This window comes from Homalodisca vitripennis, chromosome 4 (assembly GCF_021130785.1).
Source record: "Homalodisca vitripennis isolate AUS2020 chromosome 4, UT_GWSS_2.1, whole genome shotgun sequence".
Classification (NCBI taxonomy): domain Eukaryota; kingdom Metazoa; phylum Arthropoda; class Insecta; order Hemiptera; family Cicadellidae; genus Homalodisca; species Homalodisca vitripennis.
The window spans coordinates 3,883,761-3,895,886 of NC_060210.1; the positions used below are offsets into that span (position 1 = coordinate 3,883,761).

Here is a 12,126-nt window from a genome sequence, read left to right on the forward strand (position 1 = left end):
TAGTTATTTTCTTGGATTTCATGTAGGAGGCCCGCCCTTAGCCGAAGGATACCGGGTGGAATTGGCTTTTCTTGTTACAAAAATTATGGTCGTTTCTAATGTTTTTGTTATAGCAGGTGCACTGACAAGGATTGTTTGAGGTATTACGGCAGGCACTTTTTATTTATTTATTTTTTTTTTATAATATTTAGTATATTATATTATAATATTTATTTTGACTGGATAGGCCTATGCTGTGTCTTAGTAACTGCAAACTCTGATATACTGACCAACGGTGTTCTTTTTTACTAGTTTTGTTTTGAGCAGGCTTCACCGTGCCACCATGGGGCGCGCGCTTCCCTGATGGGTTTGCTGTGGTGTGTGCGAAGCGGCGAGTATACGGTTTCATTGTGGTGGCCCAGGGGGGAAACTCCGTCAGTTGTATTGCGTTATTTGTAGATTATTTTAGGAGCTGTTAATTGTCATTCTTATGAATGGTGGGGGGGGTACCATTGAAACCGTACTCGCGCTCGCACACCCACAGCAATCCACCAGGGAAGAGCGCGCGCCCATGGTGGCTGTGAACGGGGATGCCGGTCAAACAAAAAACTAGGTAAAAAAAGAACACCGTCGGTCAGGTATACTCAGTTCATTTATAAGCTCACAGCATAGGCTATCCAGTCAATATAAAATATATATATATATTTATACTATAAATAAAAAAAAAAATAATTAAATTAAAAGTGCCCTGCAGTTGTATACCTCAAACAATCCTTGTCAGGGTGCACCTGCATACAAAAATTAGAAAGCCATAATTTGAAACAGAAATGCCAATTCCAACCCGGTATCCTTAGGCTAAGGGCGGGCTCTCCTAATGAAATCAAAGGAAATAAAACTAAAATAAATAACTAAATAATATTCTAAAACTAACTTTTAAATTAATTAACAAAATATCTAAACTAGTATAAATTGGCAACAATATCAATAACAAATAAATAAGAAATATGATTCAGGGTATCACAGATGTTGACTTGTAGAAATGTCCCTCATGGTGGCCGTCCTTCAGCAGAGCGCAAAGCGGAAGGTTCTCTGCGACCACGCATGATGGAGAGATGACGCCGAAAATCAACTCATCTCCTGGAACCTCTCAGGTGAGGGGCCGTAAAACTTAGCCGCAATGTCAGAAGGAGAACAGTCTTAGCAAATCTAACAAACACTAAATTTAATCAAAAATTAACTGGAGCTTTTTCTACTTGTTACACACGGCTGGAGTCTCTACCACTCTAACCACTCTACCGGAAAGGCCAAACGCCTTGAAAGGTCAGTGGGCTCTGCAGCAATTAATCTACACAACATACCACTATATAAAACATACACATGAGCCGGGGGGAGATTTAGTATTGAATCGGCTCAGACTCCCCCCCAAAGGGAGGAAACTCCCCTTGTTAATTTCTTTCAAAATGTAGAACCATACGAAGATGCCTCTCTTCCCCCCCCAAGGTTGAAGAATTATAACCGGAAACCTGAAGTTTGCAGACGGGAAAACCAAGGACAAATCCAGTTGGAGCAAGAAGATCAACTCCAAGAGTTTGCGGTGGGTACAAGAAGGAAACAGGAACCTTGATCAGAAGAAAAGAGCAGAGGTGATCAGCCTAGGACTAACAACCCTCCCGCACAGACTAACGAGAAATCACACGGATGTCTCCGGCAAGGCTTCAGATGGGATCATGTTGCGCCTTCCTGAAAATCTTCCGGACTGAGGATCTCCCAGTCGGCAGTCACCGGGGAGTAGGGAAACTTCAAGATGCGGTGGGGACAGTCCACCTGTTAGCCAAAGTCAAGATTAGCAGCTCTTTATCCACAGGCGAAACTGACTGGAGTGAGCCTTGCAGTAAAACTTAGATCCCCACCTGGAGGGATGGCAATACGACTCGGTTGTACTTCCTCCCTTACTAACTCCCTGCCCGAATGAGATCCGCACTGGCTGCCTCCCAAGTGGCTTTCACATTGGGGAGAGTACAGGAGGTTGAGAAGATCGCTAATTTTCCAAAGGTTCGCAAAGGGTTGTTGGGCGGAAAAGCCAAAATATACCTCGAAAGGTAAGCCTTGTTGACTTTTCATGTGGGCCGTATTAAGGCATATTGGATCTAAGGTAGTTGTTGATTCCCAGGTGGTTGATTTTCGCATGAAAGGCAATGCGAGCAGATCGAAGATTGCGATTAAAGCTGTTCGGCGTGAGAATAAGGCTGAGGATTAGAAGGGGAAGTAGTCACATGGCGGATCCGGCCCATAGCACATTCTTTTAAAGATATGGGGAGGACAACTGTGAACCATTTTCGGAAACTAAGGTGGCGGGGATTCCAAAGTGTGAAAAAAATGGTTACGTATAGTGCTTGCACGTGAGCTGCGCGGTATCACTCCGCAAATGGGAACAAACCAAACAATACTTGGTGAAGGGATCACAACAAACAAGTAGGAACTTATTTCCGGATCTTGCTACGCGGGAGAGGCCAACATTGTCAATGAAAACCTTCTCAAAGGTTTTTCCGCCACTCAGATGACAAAAGGACCAAACTTGGTATTTTGAGGCGGGTTTGCTCTTAGCGAGCGCAGTTCACAAGAACGTACTCGAGCTGCAATATCCCGGTCTCCATACCTTTCCAGATTGAACTGTTCCCTAATCTTCGCTGATGGTCTTATGAATTCCTACACTGTCCGCCCAAGGTGAAGAATGAAAATACTTGAAGACCATCGGTACAAGAAAGTTGGCAGCATAACTTAGGGGTTCTCCGTGCTTGTCACGGCTAGCATAGAGCACCTCGGTACAGAAACTAAAGGAGGGTGGGCACTCCGTTTTTAAGCTCATTGATGATAGCAGTCAAGCTCGGGATTCATTAAGGTCGGTGTGGATCAAAGTCCGAATATGCCAGAAGGATTAAAGTCTAGGAGCACGCCACAAATGGCGGCTCTGTATAAAAATTTTCGGTGGTCGTTGGGAAGTGATACTGCGTGACAGAGTGTCCGTATGATATTTTGGGTGCCTCGACGTGCTGCACTGTGAACTTAAGGGCAGAAAATTTGGACTACACAGCGACCAATCTTCCCGAGCTGGACGGGGGTGGAAAGCGAGCCAGAAAGTGCCTGATGGTTGGTCGGGTTTCAACAAAAATTCGTTATGTTCTAGGTAAAAACTCCGGACTAATTAATTCAAATCACGGACAGCCAAACATTCCAGCTCATAAACAGGAACATCTTCTTCTCACAAGGGGGTTACACGGGCGTGAAGCATAAGCGTATGGGCTGCCGTGTACCATCTAATCTTGCGATACAAACAGGCAGCAACGCTAAGGAGGAGCATCAGTTTGCAAGGACGAATTACGGACTGAAATTCAGGCATAGCAAGATGGAGGCCTGCCATCACTGCTCTTTCAGGCTGACTCAAAAAGCAGTCTGTTGCGCTTCATCCCCACTCAAACTTGGCACCCTTTTTCCTAAGAGAGTTCAGAGTGGGCCGCCACTTCAGCAACATTGGGGATGAAACTGACGATAAAAATTTATCATTCCCACAAAACGGGCAATCCCTTGGCATCCTTAGGAGGAGGAAACTCCTGATTGGGGCATGGGTTCTCTCCTGGTCAATACAAACCACTCGAGAAGGACAAGAGAGACCCAGAGACGATATTTAGGTGAGCAAAACTCACTTTCTGGATGCGTAAGAGCAGACTCTCGCAGCCTTGTTGAACTTCTCTCGATGAGTAAGTTCCTCTAAAAACTCTCATGTTACACAAGCAGGTCATCCAGATAGTTGAGCGACGAAACTTTAAATTTGTCCATCATGAAAGATGAATCCAGGAGGTTCTGTGTGTGTTTGGGCCCCCACCGCACAAACCCATTGGCACTGGGTGAACTGGTAGGAATTCAAGGCTCAAAAAAGGCAGTTGAGAGGTCGAGACTCGTGTTTTTGATGGAATATGATGATTATGCCCTGATTAAGATCAAAAATGGAGAAAATACTTGGCCTTACCAAACAGTCCGAAAGCAGAATGCAAATCGCGGGAGAGGACGGAGTCAATTTTCTATCTGAGCATGAGCTTTCGATAATCCAGGACCAATCTGGTCTTCCCATTAGGTTTCGGCACTAGAAAACAGTGGACTGAAAAATTTGAGCAAGACGGCTGATTACCCCACTCTTAAGTAAATCATCAATCTTACTTTCTTCAGAATTTCCATCTTGGGCGGAGCAAGCTTATATGGATGGGAAACGCTACAGGACGGGTTGTCTGTAAGGGACGAATCTGTTATCTCCAAGAGATTTGTCGTGCCCAGTTTGTCAGTTATGACTTCAGGAAACTGGAACAAATCGGCTTTATGTCCTCAGCTCTTTCGGGTAAGTTGTCCTAGTTGGTCAGGAGGAGTCAATCTCCTTATCTTCCATATCTAAGGCAGCAGTCCCACGAGACTCGACTATCTGAAAAGGGAACGAGCACCCCGTCCTGGCGAAAGCAAAGAAATCATTGATGGAGCCAAAATCAATCATGCCAGTTTTTCCGATAAAATCTGCTTCCCAAGATGAAAAGGAAAAGTCGGTCCTTAGCCACAAAAAGCTCCAATCCCAAGAGAATAATTAATTTTGATTGTGAATCTGGGCACTACAGATTATAGGTAAAGGTGTGCGTGAAGCAGGTCCAGCAGTTAGTGAATAGGCTCAACCTGCGTATTTGCAGAGGATTTTAGATCTTCAAAAAACGACAAAGAAATCAGCTGTACACAAGTACATCAGTTGTGGGCAGGTTGAGCGGGCAGCCTTACTCCCTGCGCAGCAAGAGCAGCAACCTACCTCTCGGCAACGATGATAAATGTCCCCAAAGTTATTTCTTTCTTGTTTTCTTTCTGTTCTGTATTTAAACAGCTTAACCCCTCTTACATCAAAATCAGGTACATATTTGCCCTCAAATATTACCTTTACGGCACGAGTTCGGGCGTACTCGTCCGCACTGATTACTAGTTTTTTTTTATTATGTGGACAAATCGGTCTAATATGTTCCACTTGTTGGCTGCCATAAAATGTAGGAGGCTGCATACGGGAAGGAGCAGCTGTGGCTCAGACTTGCACGGAGCATGGACCGGCCCCGGAGGCAAAGTGAGAGAAGATGCCTCGACATGGCCTCCCTTTGATTTCGCGCATCATGAACCCCTCTAGAGATGATGGAGAGGCGGTCCAAATCCGCAAAGATGCGGGACGGCTACAAAAAATCAAAACGGGAGGTTCTTCAGGTTTACTGCCTCCAAAATAAGGCTCACCAACTCACTTCTTCGCTCCTAAGCTCAAGCGCAACACCGGGCTACATCCGTATCTCCCCGACAAAGTGGTCTAACGTCTCGTCTGGTGCCTGAGGAGGTAAACGCGTTCCAACCGCAAGCGCTCCTAACCGAGCAGGTACATAGAACTCAAGATCTCGGCTGTGGAAGGGTCAAAGGGTGGCACTTCTTAAGGCAGTCTTAGAAGGGATCAAAAGCGGCCTTAAGGAAAACTGCGCTAAAATCTGCATAAGCATGGCATTGTCATACCAGGAAATTTCTCTTAGCTTAAAAACTTCCAGAAGGGAAATGGGGAGTAAATTAGTGTCAAGCCCATCAACTCTGGGGAAGTGTTGTAAAAACACTCCCCAAAGGGATGGGGCAGTTGCCAAAGTAGAGAAAAGGAAGCACAATATAGATGATGCCTACACCAGCGCTTCAGGAGAGGCCATACCATCGGAGACATAGTAACTCTGGGAGGCTCGAAAGAAAGAGCCGGTTGGATGGTTAGCAATAAGTATGGTAGTTGGAAACCTCCGTTGGAGTGAATGCGGTAAATGTACCCCCTTCTCTTTCACGCGAGCGCACTCACTCAAACCATGCTAAGGCTTGTTTTTATGTGTTATGGCCGAAACAAGCCCAACTTTTAATATCAGGAGTCTAAACTCAGGAGCTGACATAAGTAAAAATATTCTGTCACGCAATGTAAAAGCCTGAGATGCCAATCTAGCCTTTGCTGACCGGACATGGGAAGGACTCCAAAATTAATATCGTTTCTGAATTCCTCATTCGGGTTTTACAAAACTCAATTCTGTGTTAATTTGGAACTCTGGCATTCCAGCTGCGGTCCAAAACGGTATACAAGCCCGTAATTGAGCTCTTAATGCCCTCAACATCTCCTCGGGCTTCTGTCTCTCGCCAGGACCTCCAAAAACTAACTCGGCTTGCGTAGATGTTCAGGCACCAGGGGGAAAACGCATACCAAACAATTGAAGACAAATTAATACTAACAATAAACAACAAAGCGTAGCAATCAATTACTTAGTACCTAAGTGGGACTCAACTTCACAAAAGGCTTACACTGACCGCAGGTCCAAAGGTGAAGAAAAAAAAAATAAAAAAAATAAAAACTAAATAAAAAAAAAAAAAAAAAAAAAAAAAAAAAAAAAAAAAAAAAAAAAAAAAAAACAAAAAAAAACAAAAAAAAAAAAAAAAAAAATAAAAAAAAAAAAAAAAAAAAAAAAAAAACTAATACCTGCTTACCTAATGAAGGATACCCTGCAAATAACACTAACACAACCCATACAAACACAGAGGAAAGCAATAAATATAACAAAACAACACTTTGAATAGGGGAGAGGAGAAGAAGAAAGAAGATAAGAAGAGCGAAAAGAAAGAGAAAGAAGTAGAGAAAGAGAGATGAAGAAGAAAGAAGAGAACAGAAAGGAGAAAGAGTGAAGAAGAAAGAAAAGAAAGAGACCGGAAAGAAGAGGAATGAAGAAGAGAATAAGAAAGAGAAGAAAGTAGAAGACAAGAGAAGAAGAAAGATGAAGAGAAAGAGAGATGGAAAGTAGGAGGAATAGAAAGAAGAGTGAGAAAGAAGGAAAGGATGAGAAAGAGAAAAGAGAAGACATGAAGAAGAAGAGTGAAAAGTAAAGAGAAGTAGGAGAGAAAGAAGAGGAAAGAAAGAAAGACAGAAAGAAGAGAGAGAAGTAAGAAGAGAAGAGAAGAACAAAGAGAAGAGAGAAGAGAGGAATAGAGAAGAAGAGAAAGAAGAAGAAGAAAGGGGAAGTAGCGTACAGAAGAAGACCTCTGAAAGAGAAAGAAGAAGATAAAGAAGGAGAAAGAGAAACGAGAGAAAGGAGAAAGAACGAGAAGAGAAATGAAGAGAAAAGAGAAAAGAGATGAGAGAAGAGGGAAGAAAGAGAGAAGAACAGAGGAAAGAAAGAAAGAAAAGAGATGAATAGACAGAACGAATAGAAAGAAGAACGTAAGAGAGAGAAAGAATAGAGAGAAAGAAAGATAGAAAGAAAGGAAAGAAAAGAAAAGAAGAGAAAGAGAGAAGAAGAAAGACGAGAAGAAAGAGAAGAAAGAAGAAAGAAGAGAAGGAGAAAGAGAAAGAAGAAAGAAGTAGAGTAGAAAGAAGAGTAGAACCGTGAGAGAAGACTAGGAAAGAAAGAGAAGAAGACAGAGAAAGAAGAAGAAGGGACAAGAAAGAAGAAAGAAGTAGACGAGAGAAGTAGAAAAGAGAGAAGAAGAAAGAAAGAACAGAGAACGAGAAGAAAAGAAGAGAAAGAAAAGTAGGAGGAAAGAAGAAAGATGAAAGAAAAGAAGAAGAGAAAGAAAAAGAGAGAAGAAGAAGAGAAAGAAGAAGAAGGAAAGATGTAGAAAAGAAAGAAAAGAAAGAAGAGAAGAGAGTAAGTAAGAAAAGAAAAGGAGAGAAAGAGGAGAAAGAAAGAGAAAGAAAGAACGAAGAGAAGAGAAAAGAGAGATGAAAGAGTGAAGAATGAAGGAAGAGAAAGAAAGAAGAAAGAGGAAGAGAAGAGAAAAGAAGCAGAGAAAGAAAGACACGATAGAAGAAGTAAGAGAAAGAAACGAAAGAAAGAGGATAGAAAGAGAATAGAAGAAAGAAGAAAGGAAAGAAAAGACAGAGGACAGAACGAAAGAAGAGACAAAGAAGAGACAAGAAGAACGGAAGAACGCAGAAGAAGTAGAGAAAGAGAAAGAAAAAGAAAGAAAGACGAGTTAGGAGAAGAGAAAGAAGAAGAAAGAAAGAGAAGAAAAGAAGAGAGAAAGAAAGAAAGAGAGAAAGAATAGAGGGAGAGAGAGAGAAAGAGAAAAAGAAGTAGAGAGAAGAGAAAGAGAAAGAAGAAAGAAGAAAGAAAGAAGAAGAAGTATAGAAAAGATAGAAGAGGAAGAGAAAAGAGGAAAGAGAGAAGAAAGAAAGAAAAGAGAAGAGAAGGACATAGAAAGAGAGAGAGAATAGAAGAAAGAAAAGAAAGAAGGAAAGAGAAAGGGAAGAAGAGGAGAGCGAGAGAAGAGAAAAGAAAAGAAAGAGAAAAGATGAGAGAAGAAAAGAGGAGAAAGGAAGAGAAGAGAGAGTAGAAAGAGTGAGAGAGAAGAAAGGAAGAGAAGAAGAGAAAGGAAGAGAGAAGAAGAGAGAAAGAGAAAGTAAGAAGTTAGAAAGAGAGAAAAGAGAAGATAACGAGGAAAGAGAAGAAAGAGAAAGAAAGAGAAAAGAAGAGAGAAAGAAAGAGAAGAGAAAGAAAGGAGGAAAGTAAGACAGAAGAGGAAGTAAGAAAGATAGAGAGAATGACAGAAGAAGGGGGGAAAAAAGAAGAGAAGAAAAGAGAAAAGAGGAGAAAAGGAGTAAGAGAAAGAAGTTAAGAAGAGAAAGAAGATAAAGAAAGAAGAGAAGTAAGAAACGAAAGACGAAAGAAGAAGAAAGAAAAGAAAGAGGAGAGATAAGAAAGAAGAAAGGAAAGAAAGAAGAAAGGAAGCAAAAGGAAAGAAAAGTAGAAGTAAGAAAGAGAGAAAGGAGAAAAGTAAAGAATAGAAGAAGAAAGAATAGAAAGAAAGAGAGGAGAGAAAGAAAGAGAAGAGGAGTAAGAGAGAAAGTAAGAAAGAGAGAGAAGAGTAGAAAGAGAAGAAGAATTAGTGAAGTGAGAATAGAAGAAAAGAATAGAAAGAAAGTGTAAAGAAGAAGAAAGAAAGAAGAAAGAAAGAAAGTAAGAAGAAAGAAAGAAAGGAAAAGAGAAAGAAAGAAAAAGCAAGAAAGACAGAAAGAGAAAGATAGAGAAAAGAGAAAGATAGAAAAGAAGTAGAGACAGAGAGAAGAAAGTGGAATAGTAGAGTAAGAGAATAGAACAGAGAGAAGGTAGAAGAAAGAAGAGAAGAAAGAAGAGAAGAAGAAAGGAAAGAAGAGAAGAAAGAGAAAGAGACGAAAGGAAAGAAAGAAAGAAGAGAACAGAATAGAAAGAAGGAGAAGAGAAGTAGAGAATGAAAGGGAGATGTAAGAAAGAAAGAAAAGATAGAAAGAAGTAGAGAAGAAAGAAAGAGAAAGAAAGAAGAAAGAGAGAGAGAGAGAGAGAAAGATAGAAAGAGATGTAGAAGAAAGAAAGAAGAAGTAGAAAGCGGAGAGACTGAGAAGAAAAGAGAGAAGAAAGAAAGAAAGAGGAAATAGAGAAAGAAAGGAAGAAAGAGAGAGAGAGAATAGAAAGAATAGAGAAAGAAAAGAAGAAAGAAGAGAAAAGAAGCGAAGAAAGAATAAAGAAGAAGAAGAAAAAAGAGAAGAGAAAGATAGGAGAGAATCAGAAAGAAAAAGAGAGAAGTAGAGAAAGATAAAGGAGAGAGAAGAAGAAAGAAAGAGAAGTAGAAATGAGGAAAAGAGGAGAAGAGGAGAAAAGAAAGAGAGTAGAGAAAAGAGAAAGTAGAAAGAATTGAAAGAAAAGAAAGAAATGAAGAAAAGCAAAGAGAAACAGAAGAAGAAGAAGTAGAGTAAGAGAAAAAGAAAGAAAAGAAGAAGAGAAGTGAGCAGATAGAGAAAAGGAGAAAGAAAGAAAGAAAGGAAAGAAAGAGAAAGAAGAAAAAGAGAAAGAAAGAAAAGAAAGAAGAAGATATCAGAGATGATAGAGAAAAGAAAGGAAGTAAGAAGAAGAAAGAGAACAAGTGAAGAGAGAAGAGAAATGAACGAGAAGAAGAAAGAAGTAGAAGTACAGGTTAGATAATTTAGCGGTTAAGCAATTTAGAAGTCCCCTTGCCATGCAACCGGGTTAAGTCTGCAGGAAGCAAGACACTAAAACCAATCCACCCGGTATTTCCCGTGCTAGGGCGAGCTCCTAATGAAAAAAAGTTGTGTACTCTAACCTCCCACTACCTAACACTAACCTACACCCAACATAAACAAAACCAGAACTGAGAGAGACAGCTGATGGAGAGCGCTAACCCACGCTCTGTACATTGAAACCGTACATATCGCCGCTGCACACCCACAGCAACCCACAGGGAAGCGGCGCCGCCCATGGTGGCGAACGGGATGCGGATCAAAACAAAACTAGGTAAAAACAGGAACACGTGGTCAGTATACTCAGGTTCCAAAAATTTTTTTACTAAGGAACAGCATAGGCCTATCCAGTCAATATGAAAATATATATATATATACTATAAATAAAAAAAAAATAAAAAAATTAAAAAGTGGCCTGCAGTAGTATACCTCAAACAATCGTTGTCAGGTGCACCTGCATACAAAAATTAGAAACGCCTAAATTTGAAACAAGCAATGCCAATTCCATCCGTGTATCCTTCGGCTAAGGGCGGGCTCCTAATGAATTCCAAGAAATAACTAAATAATATCTAAACTAACTTAAAAATTAAATAACAAAATATAAACTATATAAATGGCAACACTAACAATAACAAATAAATAAAGAATTGATCAGGGTATCACAGTTGTTGACTAGTAGAAAGTCCATCATGGTGGCGTCATTCAGCAGGCGCAAATAGCGAAGGTTCTCTGGCGACCACGCATGATGGGAGATGACAGCAGAAAATCAACATCATCACTGGACCTTCATCAGTGAGGGGCGTAAACTTAGCCGCACATGTCAGAAGGAGGAACAGACTCTGCCCAAAAAAATAACAAACACTTAATTATCAAAAATTAAATGGAGCCTACTCCTAACTTGTACACCCACGGCTCGGAGTCTCTACCACTCTACACTCTACCGGAGAAGGCCAAACGCCTTCAAAAGGTCCGCTGGGTCTGCAGCCAATAAACCAACACACACATTCACTATATAAAAAACACACATGAGCCGGGGAGATATAGGTATTGAACCGGCTCATAACATAATTGACTGATACCTATCAACCTTTTCATATCTGGCTGATAACATTAAATTATTTAATATGTAAACAATAAAGAATTATTATATTACTTACTCATTATTTTTAGTTTTGAATTTAATACAATACATAGTAATGAATAATGTGTGCATAGTATTAATCAATAATAATCAAGCCACAGCGACACATAGCCGGGTCAGCTAGTATTTATATGATCAGCCAGGAGCAACAAACAACTGATACCTTCCTAGACGTGTTTGGCGCCCCCGGCTTGTGCAAGGCATACATATAAAGTTGTCGTGCTCGCTTATTCGTTGATAGATTTCATTGGGAAAAATACCGTTGGAGTTAATATAAAATTTTTTAATAGTTGGCCTCTTATAATTTTTTATTGCTGATGTAACACAGTAATGTCTATTAAAAAATAAAATGTTTGCTCCTCCCGGCTTGTGAATGGGTACCTTCAAAGTTGACTTGCTCAATTATGCATTGACGAATTTCGTTAAAGCAAGTACCATTAAAATTATAATGAAAATTTTGAAATAGTTCCAGTGCATGTTTTATAAATTTACTGTTTCTTTTTTTATTTGAGATTTAAAATCTTAAACAGACGACACTTTGTTAGTAATAATGAATATACACAATTATACAAATTACATTATTTTATATATTAAAGCTATGTGCCAAATTAGGTATCTTTAGCGTAAATAATTTTAGAGATAATATTGTTTACGTACAAAATGGCGGATAGCGACTAAAATAGACATTTCTCAAAGTATTTTATATAACTTTTTTGTTTTATAACGATGAGTACTATCAGCGTAAATATAAGTTTGTGGTGCCCTTATTTTAACGCCCTGTATATCTGAGCAGTTCTTATATTTGAATTCATTTTAATTTGTATCAACAGTTTGGTATGTATTTAGTCACTATGGTTGATTAATATTAAACCCTCTAGTAAAGTTACCAATGAGTTCATTTACTTACAGGTCAATGTCTAAACTA

At 40.0% G+C, this 12,126-nt stretch overlaps 2 pseudogenes; both read left to right on the top strand.

The window, feature by feature from the left end:
• Nucleotides 1-1,947: 1,947 nt before the first annotated feature.
• Nucleotides 1,948-7,036, top strand: LOC124361557 (annotated as a pseudogene).
• Nucleotides 7,037-7,431: 395 nt separating this feature from the next.
• Nucleotides 7,432-9,949, top strand: LOC124361558 (annotated as a pseudogene).
• The last annotated feature ends 2,177 nt before the right edge of the window (nucleotides 9,950-12,126 follow it).